Source organism: Orcinus orca, chromosome 19, assembly GCF_937001465.1.
Source record: "Orcinus orca chromosome 19, mOrcOrc1.1, whole genome shotgun sequence".
In the NCBI taxonomy this organism is placed as follows: domain Eukaryota; kingdom Metazoa; phylum Chordata; class Mammalia; order Artiodactyla; family Delphinidae; genus Orcinus; species Orcinus orca.
Genome location: NC_064577.1, coordinates 49,650,140 through 49,661,034, shown reverse-complemented (window position 1 = coordinate 49,661,034; position 10,895 = coordinate 49,650,140).

The window sequence follows — 10,895 nt, the reverse complement described above, 5'->3', positions numbered from 1 at the left end:
ACATGACCCCTGATTATTGTCCTTTCCAACTGCAGGCATCAAGCAACCTTTCATCTTTGGTTGTGACATGATTAATACCAGAAGACATGGAATAAGCAGGAAATGTTCGGAATGGGCTGGGCATCCCAATTCATCTTCAGGGTATTTGTCTTAAATGTTAAAAGTGGCATTTGTAGTGAAACACCACCAAGAAGGTCATGCTCAAAAATGACCCAGAGAAATAGAAATTCAGAGGACGATTTCCTGGTGACTAAGTAGTTAGCGTTGGAGGGGGTTTTTAATGCCACATAAGCAAAATAAGTCCCATCTGGCTGATCCAGGCTTGGATTGTGTTGCAGGCAGCTGACATAATTCTCCATATTTAATTTCCCCAAGCTGGACAGTGGAACCAGGCTTTGGAGTCAGATCTGGATTTAAATTCTGGTTTTTGGTCCGGAGTTGGGCATCCAATCCCTAAGGCGTCCTTTCCCCTCCCACTTCCAGAACCCTTAACAAAAGCCTGAGTACTGTACGCACAATGACGGTGCTTTTGCCTGTCTGAGTCCTAAGGACTCTCACAAGGTAGTAGTGATGGCTATATACAAACATTCGAATCTGCCGCGGCCCTCGATGTTTTATATACATCCTTTCATTTCAGTCCTCACAATAACCCTGGGATAGAAACAGAGATAGAGATATAGAAAACAGAAAATCGATAGAGATATAGAAAATTTCCCCCATTTTATTTGCCCAAGATCATATGCTAAATGGGGCCGGAGATGAGATTTGAACCCATGTCTGTTCTAGGTTCTTTCCATAACACTAAGTTGCCTGACTCGTGGCTTATTTCAATACTTTCTACATTCAACTTCCTTCTGAACAATGCATTTTCATGAAATCTTCAGCACTGACAAGGAAACAAAAGGGCTGGGCTGATTTTCTCCCAGGCGGCTCCGTGGTCTTCACAACAGCCATGTTCTGTCGCAGGGCTGGCTGCTCCCCTCAGCTGTGCGTTGCTGCCTGCTCTTATGTAAACCCCTCGTCCAGGACAGGCTTTACTGATGCCGCCTTCAAAGGCAAGGCGGCCATCTGAGAGGACGAAAGAAACCAGTAAAAATGGTATTCTGGGGAGCCATCCCAGGTAGAGTTGTGTTTTTATGCACCAGCACACTTGTGAAGCAAATTTGGTGCACTCATAAGGGCAGTTAATGAAGTTCGGTTAATGAAGTTCATTAAGTTCAGTTAATGAAGTTCAGTTCTTTGTGTAAACAAGGGAGACAGCATGTGTCTGAATGTAATTCCGACTGCATCAAGGTCATTTTAGAGCTCGTGGAGCTCTATTTGTCTTAGGAAATCTCGAAAACTTTTATAGGGAATTCGGAAAATATTTTCTGCCAGCAGGAAAGATAAAATCCCTGCACACAAAGTACAGGCATGGGCCCAGAGACTGAACAGACAGACTGCTGTAAAACCCCCATTTAATAAGGCATTAAAATGCCATCGACCTGGATACATTTTAAAAAAAAAGAGAGAGAGAGAGAGAAAGCTATGAAAACAAATACCATTCAAATAATTAGGATCTTATGCCTGAGGCCCGCCTTGATGCCAAGCAGAAACTTCCCTGCAGGAATTGGAGCTAAGCCTGATCCCCAAAAGGACGAACTGGCCAAGACAAAGGCAGCTCTGCACCCAGGTTTTTCCCAGTCCCCCTCTACCGCCTGCCCCTTGATGCTGCAGGCAGTGCGTTTGAAATTGTTTCCCTCGCCGACATCTTGGGTGACTCTGCAGTCCAGTGACTCGAGTGGGGAGTCCGGGCCCTGGTGGACTGCTGGCCTGTCTTCAGGAAGGGCCAACAGCATAGTCCCTAAAGAGGCCGCGAAGCTGGGAGCATGGGCGCTTGTGCCACCTGCTCTGTAAAGTCAAGGAGGCATTTGAAGGCCACTCTCTGGGATAAATATGCTGCAACTGGGGTAGGGGTTGGAGAGTGAACATTTGTTTGTGAACGTAGCTGTGAGGGGAAAAAAGGTATCTTTTCACCAGCGCCTGCAAATACGGAAGCTGCCACCCAAGCTTCTGAATAGTTGAAGGCCAGGTGCATAGCTGCATGTTTCATTACCCACCTCCCTCAAGGTAGTTCCCAAGGGCTCAGCCCCAGAAATTTGAAATAAAGGATTTGTCATTATTTCTGGAGTGACTGTTTATTGGGGGGCACCCAGTGTTGTGTACAGAACTGCCTGTTATGAAATGATGCTTAGCAGGTCTAACTGAAGGAGCTTCCCTAAAATTGAATTTTAAATCAGATTATGTCTGTGATACAAGTTGAGGGGCCCTTGTATTTACTCTCATATGCATTTGTGTCACTGATCAGTAACTTTCCTTAAAGAATCCTGTAGAGAAACTCGTGACTATCTGAATGTTTCTCATATTTTATTTCTTCTTCCTGTTGTACGTTCCTTTTCTTCCAATAGATTGTAATCACCAGCAAAATTTGAAAATGAGAGCGTGGAGAAAGGGAGAGAAAAAGAAAGAGAGAAAGGAAAAAGAATGAAAGAAACAAAGTCTATGCATTCGCTGGGGTTGATTTCAATGGACCAGTTGGTTTCATTTTGCAATACAAACGAAAAATTCAGGGCTTAGGGCCTAACACTTTCATTAAATTAAGCTTTGGTGAGTTCTAATAATATAGCGGTTTATTAAAAGTGTGAACAATGTCATTGCAGAGGCCTTCCCTAAGCAGCAGCCTCACCTCATGACTCATGCTTCCTCCATGGCTGCCTGAGCTGTAAAGTTGTGGGCAGGATATTTAAGGTCCAGTGAACCAGCTTCTTGAGTCTTTCTTGCCGTTTGGCTGGGATCGTGTCCCGGTTAGCAATCTTGCCATCCAGAGGGGTAGCTGGACAGCAAACGTGAGAGAGGGGCTGGCTGCCTAGGGCTGTTGTAAAGGATGAGCCCAAAAGAGTAGTGAAAAGCTCAGAACTTAGTCCCCAGCAGGAGTCGGGCTGGAGGAAATGAAAGGATCAACAACAGAGGAGCGAGGAGCGCTGTGGCGATTGTTCCTGATCACAGCCACAGGCTCTTCCGCATCAGCCGGCAATCGACCTCATCAAAAGCTGAGGACGCAGGCGAGGCAAGGATCATGATAAGGCAGGTGATGATGCTAAATCATCCACGTCTCAGAGCTGATGAGATTGCTCAATACCTCACCACCATTCCCCTTCCTTAGTCTATAAAAAAAGCACTGTTTGTTTGTTTTTTTAACGAAAATGGAAAAATGAGCATGGATTGGTACTCACCAGACCAACAGGAAGCTTAATAATTGCAATCCCATCCACTTCTTACTAAGTATTTCTATGCAGAGCATCTCACTGGGCCCATGAACCGAACCTAGGAGGTCGGTGGCACAGGTGTTACCCATATCTTTGTGTAAATGAGGACCTTGAAGCCAAGAGAGACTGAGAGACTTGTCCAAGGCCTCCAAAAATATAGTGGCCGAGTTGGGACTTTCTTTTAGGAATAGATTCGTTCCCAGTGTCACTGAGTTTGGCTATCGGTTCTGAATGAAGGGGCAGAAAACGCAACCCGTCCCTTCCTGGAGGCACTGGTAAAGATGGCCGGCTACTCCTTTGCAGGGACACCCTTTCCTAACTGTTCTTGAATGTCGTCCTTACTGCTGGATAAGCCCCAAACCCTTGGGGTTGTGAGGTGCTCAGAGGGCTGGGAAGACCGAGCAGGATTCTTCCCGGCATCACCCTCCCACCCCCCCCAGCATTGTATACCTAACTGCACATAGATCTAGGCTTTGGCATCTGTTAAAGGAGGCTTAACTGTGAGACAGGAGAAGCAATAAAGTCCTGAAAAGCAATAAAAGGAATCTCCTAGGAAAAAAAGTCTCACATCTTTTTTTTTTTTTTTTCTTTTTGCGGTACGCGGGCCTCTCACTGTTGTGGCCTCTCCCGTTGCGGAGCACAGGCTCCGGACGCGCAGGCTCAACGGCCATGGCTCACGGGCCCAGCCGCTCCGTGGCATGTGGGATCCTCCCGGACCGGGGCACGAACCCGTGTCGCCTGCATCGGCAGACGGACTCGCAACCACTGCGCCACCAGGGAAGCCCTAGTCTCACATCTTTTAAGCATCAAAAATAAAATCTGCGTAAACTGGCATTCCATGTGGGGGGAGGGGAGCACACTTTTATCTCTATTATCTTATTTAATCTTTTCTGTAACCTTGGAAGATAGGTAGCACTTCATTGCTCCTAATTAACACATGGGGAGATGTGGCAAACATCTAATAAGTGGTGGAGCTCCAGGCTCACTCTCCACTACCTCCCTGTGCTTCTCCATCCAAAGGTCTGGTAAACCATCTCTGGAAGGTCATGCAGATCAGAGCCTTATGGCAATTCCTCTATCATCCTGTAGTCGCCATACTTTTTCTTTTTTTTTGGCTGTGTTGTGCCTTTTTTGCTGCGCACGGCTTTCTCTAGTTGTGGTGAGTGGGGGCTCCTCCTCCTTGCGGTGCGCAGGCTTCTAATTGCGGTGGGTTCTCTTGTTGCGGAGCACGGGCTCTAGGCACGCGGGCTTCAGTAGTTGTGGCTCATGGGGTCAGTATTTGTGGCTCGCGGGCTCTAGAGCTCAGGCTCAGTAGTTGTGGCGCACGGGTTAGTTGCTCCGCCACATGTGGGATCTTCCCGGACCAGGGCTTGAACCTGTGTCCCCTGCATTGGCAGGTGGATTCTTAACCACTGCGCCACCAGGGAAGCCCTCCATACCTTTTTGATCTCACCTCCGTTTAGCAAAAAGTCTTAAAGCACATACTCCCGATATATTTATATTATTTATTATTTATAACCTTATTTATTAGATATATAGATGTACGACTTACTGACACAGACATTAGATACTTGGAAAAGGATGAGATTAAAATAAATAGAAAAAGAAGTTCTAGTATTTCCTTCTGTTACTCTCCTTTGGAGAGTCCTGCTATAGATTTAGACATTGTGGAATATAAGTAGGGAATTCACGATTGCAGACGTTATTCATGGAACCATAGACTTTCAGTGCTGCAAAGGATATGAGGAGACTCAGAGAGAGGGCAAGTCATACAGCCAGCATGTGACAGAACTGGCGGTAGGGTCCACATCTCCTCACACCCAATCCCAAGTCCTTTTCACTGCTCTACACTGATGTAGATAGAAGCTGAAAGTTCATTTTCTTGGGCTAGAAAATGCACCGGCGTCTCCAGCATGACAGGCCAGAGCCTAAACACAATGCCTAACCCTTCAGCGCTGTGTCTGGAGTAAATTCAGGTCCATCGACTGCCCTAAAAATGCAGCCCCGGGCTTTTCAGTCCGGGCCGCAGAGCACAGGCGCCAGGTCATCAGCGCATGCGCTCTAAGGAGAAGGAAGATTGTTCTATGCTGTATTTGATGCTATTAAAAGCAGCTCACAGGGCTTCCCTGGTGGCACAGTGGTTGAGAGTCTGCCTGCCGATGCAGGGGACACGGGTTCGTGCCCCGGTCCGGGAAGATCCCACATGCCGCGGAGCGGCTGGGCCCGTGAGCCATGGCCGCTGAGCCTGCGCGTCCGGAGCCTGTGCTCCGCAATGGGAGAGGCCACAACAGTGAGAGGCCGGCGTACCGCAAAAAAAAAAAAAAGCAGCTCACATAATTTCTATCATTCCTAATGCCACAAGTTATTCACTGAATTATGTTTAGAGGGGCCTCCGAATTCCTTAGAGCCAAGCCTGAAGAACTGTCACATTAGAGCACACGGAGGAGCCCATCTAGCACCACAGCTTGAGCGCAGGTAAGATGATGAGCGTCTCAACGGCTGCTGTCCCACAGTTCATACAGGCACCTGCTCAGGAGAGAGGTCAAGGTGTGAGGGGACGCAGGCCTGAGGAGCACCGTCATTTCCCAAGCGTGCCCCCTTCCCAGAGGCTTACACAGGGAGCCATGTTTGGGGGCTTCTTGCCTTGGTTTGGTTTGGTTCTCTCTTCTTAAGAGAGAGACAAGGCCAGTCCTTTCTTGGAATAGGCTGAGTGGTCTCACAGAAGGGGGTGGGGGAGGGGATAGTTTGGAATCCCCAGAGGAGAAAGAGATGTAGGGACATCGAAGGCAGTTGCTGGAAACAGCCCCAATCTAGTACCGCTGGGGCTTATTTGCCCCTAGGAAGCAACTGGATAAGACGACAGAGAGCTGTCAGTGAGAGCATCACACTCTGCGTGCAGGCCTATCAGGGCAGGAGGTGCTCAGATAGCTCAGGACCCCGGGAGCTGGTCTGTGACCCTGAAGCTGAGCTGCAGGAGTGCGCTGCTTCCTCATCACACCCATGACAGCAGCCAGAGCAGAGGACTCAGGCCACACCAAGCTGCAAACTGAGTCCCTGGTAGAGGCAGCATTCCTATCCTGTCTTCTGCTTGGGCAGTTCCCTGACTCATGTGTCTGAACAGCCGTCACCCCGTGATGGACACGTCACAACAGCCCAAAACTCTGCAGCCTCACGCGGCTGGCGCTAGAGGGCGGGCAGCCCAGACCCAAGGCTTTGCTGCTGGGCGGATATGCCGGGCCTGATGGAAGAGAGAAAAGTTGCGCAGATGTGAGCGCTCTTTACGGAGTAGAATCTGCGTAATTCAGCAAGCATTTGGGGTGGGCAGGTGGGGAGTCAGCACTGAAGCCCAGGTTTCTGAGTCGAGCAACGGGACGTTGGCTGGTGGCTCCATTCACCCAAAAGTAGAAGGCAAGGGGAGGTTTGGAGGGGGAGGACGGGTTCAAGTTTGAACAGGGGGAGCTGGAGATCCTGACATTTCTTAAGTAGAACGGTCCAGGAGACAGACTCAGGAGAGGGAAGTGAAATTAGACTTGAGATGCGTTGGCATTTGTCGGTGAAAGAAGCTGTCGGGAACAGACGGCATCACCAAGGGAGAGCAGCTAGTTAGAAGAGAAGGCTAGTATATAAAATTGATAAACAGTAAGGACTTACTTACTGTATAGCACAGGGAACTGTATTCAATATCTTGTAATAAACTATAATGGAAAAGAACCTGAAAAAGAATAGATATAGATATAGATGTATGTGTATATATATACAGATAGATACATATACCTATAACTGAATCATTTTGCTGTACAGCTGAAACTAACACATTGTAAATCAACTGTACTTCAATAAAAAATAAATAAATAATGAAGAAGGCTAAAGCCCCAGACCTTGAACAAGAGCAACATTAAAGGCCTAGGCAGAAGAAGGGGTGTCTAAGAGGGAGACCCCAGAGTCAGGAGGCAAACAAGCAGAGAGAGGGGGCCCCGACGTCAGTCTCGGGCCACCTCACTGGCAGCCGCATCCACCTCCCAGAGTTACCTCTACAGCGTTTGGGCACAGTTTCTTTCACTCTTCTTTTATTTCAGGCACTTCTATAATCTTACCTTATGTTTCTTTTTTCTTTAATTAAAACTTTTCGTTTCAGAAGTAATACATGCTCATTGTAACAAGTCAAACAAAACAGAGATGTATGAGGGAACTATTAGAAACAGTTCCTCCTAAATCCTCTGTGCCCCTACTGCGCGTGAACGCACGTGCACACACACACAGAGATACACGTCACAGGCTCACACATCACACACCTTCATACATACTCACACATCATGCATATATACTGCACACCCATATGTGCACACACACACAGAGGTGTTTTTTGTTTTATATTTCACACAATTGGGAAACCATACATATTACTCAGAAACTATTTTTCACATAATATATCATAGAAATATATATTTATATATTTCATTCTCTTGTTGATTGCTATTTAATGATCTACAGTTTGGCTATGCCAATTCTTTTTTTTCATTTTCCAATATTCTTGAGATCATACTCTATATTACGATCCTCTTTTTTCACTTAGCTTTAAATCAATTCCCCATGTCATTAAACACACTTTGTAAACACAGTGTCAGTGACTACATCATATTCCAGAATATGGGCATATCATAAGTTACTTTCTGCCAATTTGGGGCTATTAAAAATAATACCACAATGAACATTATGGAGCATTAAGCTATGTCCACATTTCTGGATATTTTCTTTAGGATATGAACATTTTTAGAGTTTTTGTCCACACTACCAAATCGCTTTCTCTAGAAATAACAATCTGTGCTCCCACCAGCAAGGACTAAAAGAAGCTGCCCACATCTTTTCTTAAATGTTGATTAGTTTGTTAGACGAAAGTGGTATTTGGGGCTTCCCTGGTGGCGCAGTGGTTGAGAGTCCGCCTGCCGATGCAGGGGACACGGGTTCGTGCCCCGGTTTGGGAAGATCCCACATGCCGCGGAGCGGCTGGGCCCGTGAGCCATGGCCACAGAGCCTGCGCATCCAGAGCCTGTGCTCCGCAACGGGAGAGGCCACAACAGTGAGAGGCCCGCGTACCGCAAAAAAAAAAAAAAAAGTGGTATTTTATCACTTTCCTTTGCATTTTCGGTTATCAGTGATGTTAGTCTTGTTCAGGTTAATTATCCATTTGCCATCCTTCTCTTAAGAATGATCTGCTCACCCATGGCTCTCATTTTCCACGTCAGCCCTTCCTCCTTCCTCACCACCCTGCCCCGGATGTTTACTCCTCGCCCTGGGCTCCAAGAGCACCCTGCCCCTCCTGGTTCTGCATCGCTTCCCATCTGCTCACAAGTCTCTCCTGTCCCCTCCACAGTCCGCTAGCTGGTCTCTCCCGGCTTCTGTGCCTGTGGGTACCCCTTCTCTACCTTCCCCAAACCCCAGCTCCCGAGAACCAAGCACGAGCCTAGAATTCTCCAGCAGGCTGCCAGCGTTCACCATCGGCCTGGGGTCCGCGCGGACCGCGGACACGCACGGCAGGGTCCTTCCTGCCCTGCGCTGGGTCCAGGTAACTGGGGGGCCCCGGCCGGGCATAACCAGCTGGGACTTTGCATGACCCTGTCTCATCTTTCCCTTTCCCATTTTTCTCCTCTCCCCATGATTCCAACTCAGGCTTTAATTTTCACAAACGATACAATTTGGCGGTTTGGGGTTTCTGCAGGAGAATTTCTGTGCTCCTGAGAGCACTGGGGCCTGTTTGCTCTTGTTAGAGAAGAGGGACTCCGGACGCTCTGCAGACCCCGTCAGGCTGTGGTAATAAGCAGGGGCTGTTTGAGCGGCAAAGTGTAAACCTGGTCCTTCTTAGTGAGACTTCGCAGAAATCCCACTGGAGATTTTTCTGCCCCTGCCCTGTCTACTTTCCTTCATAATGATAAATGGCTGAAAAGAAAACTATCTAATCTCCAAACTGCTGGCTTTTTTTCGACTCTTTCTTCAAGGAGAGAAGGAAGAACACCGTCACATAAAACAGAGTCCTTCATCGCCTGCTCCTCAGGATGACGGTTCTTTCCCTTTTCATCCGGGCCTGTTTCTGATCTGTGATGGGCTCGCACTGAAAGCTCCAGCAGGGCCCTCTCTAATCAGCTGCGACAGACGCGGCAGTTGCTTGGGTTGCCCATCGAAATTGAATTGATTACCCGGCCCCTTTGCCATTTTGTTCTGCACGCAATTGCTTAATAGCTGTCACCTTGGCTTTCAGTCGCAGCGGGCTTCAGGCTGACTGGTTCCCATTACTCAGGATGGCCAGTGCAAGTTCATCACCTTTACAGGATGTCCCTGATTGATTCCGTATGCCTTGGAGACCTGTAATATATTTGCATAGGAGGGAGGAGGGCGTCGTCGGGGGACCGAATAGAAATCTCTTGGCCTCGGGAACTGCCAGGTTGTGCTGTGGGGCTCACCGCATTTGAATCATTACCAGGCCTTCTTGTCAGGAGTCTGGCCTCTGCTGACATAGCTGCTAATGAATTTGCAGATTTTTAAAAAATACAAAACAATCCAGCCTGTCCTAACCTTTGCCGTCGCCACCTGCCGCCTGTAGGGTGCGGGCGGCCAACAGGACCCGCGCTTTTCCCGCCTAAGTTCCTGCTGGTTTTTGAAATGATGCCCTCTCTCTCCCCACCCCCTTCCCCGGGCCGCCAAGCAGGAGAACCCGGGCTTGGAGGGAGACATCTTTCAAGTGAAATCCTTTGCGCTGGGAACTACTTCAATTAGACAGCAGGGGGAATGTTAACATGCCCTCCGGCCTTTTAAGTGGGTTTTAATTTTATGTTGTAAGATAAGACACTGCAGGGCTGGGACTGCTACTCCTCCAGCAGGCTCCATTAGTGGGGAGAGGCGGGGCCTCTTGACCCCCTGAGGCCCAGTGGAGGCTGGAAGTTGGTTTGGTTTTTTAAGTTTGTCAGTCTGACCCAGCTTCTTTTTTCATTCTCCCTTTGGTTATTCCAGGCTCTTCTGTCACTGGAGGGGCAGCTGGGTGGCTGAGCTGCGGCTGGGAGCCTAGTCCAGCTTACTCCAGGGGCCTGGCCCTGGGCTGAGGGCAGAGCCCTGGGGGCGGCCTGCCTATGGCTCACAGTTGAACGTTCATCGTTTCTTATTTCCCTTCCCAGGCAGGGCACAGCAGCAGCAGACACTTTTCATGTGGCAGGTTTCTGGCCCCATGATGTATGACCTGTTGGCGCTACTGAATGGTGCCCTTTGTTCCAGGGTATCCCATGTGCCCCCTTTTTATTGACTTGTTGATTCAGAGGGGCAGGAAAGTTCCACAAATCCCACTGCAGGCCCTGTTCTAGCCATGTCCAGCTGGGGAAGCCCACGGACCTCATGCTTCCCAGAAAGTTGGTAGGAAGCAGCGGGCTGCCTAAAGACAACATCTCTCTTAAGAAGCGGCTTTCTTTACCTCCAAGTCAGGCAACTGTGTGTCTGGAGAGAGCCTGGGAACATACATCTAGCTCCCAGCCCCCTACACGTGGTTGTAGAAGGTATAGAGTATCCCAGAATGCTGTCTTCACCCAGAAAGAAAAGAGCGGTGCAGGT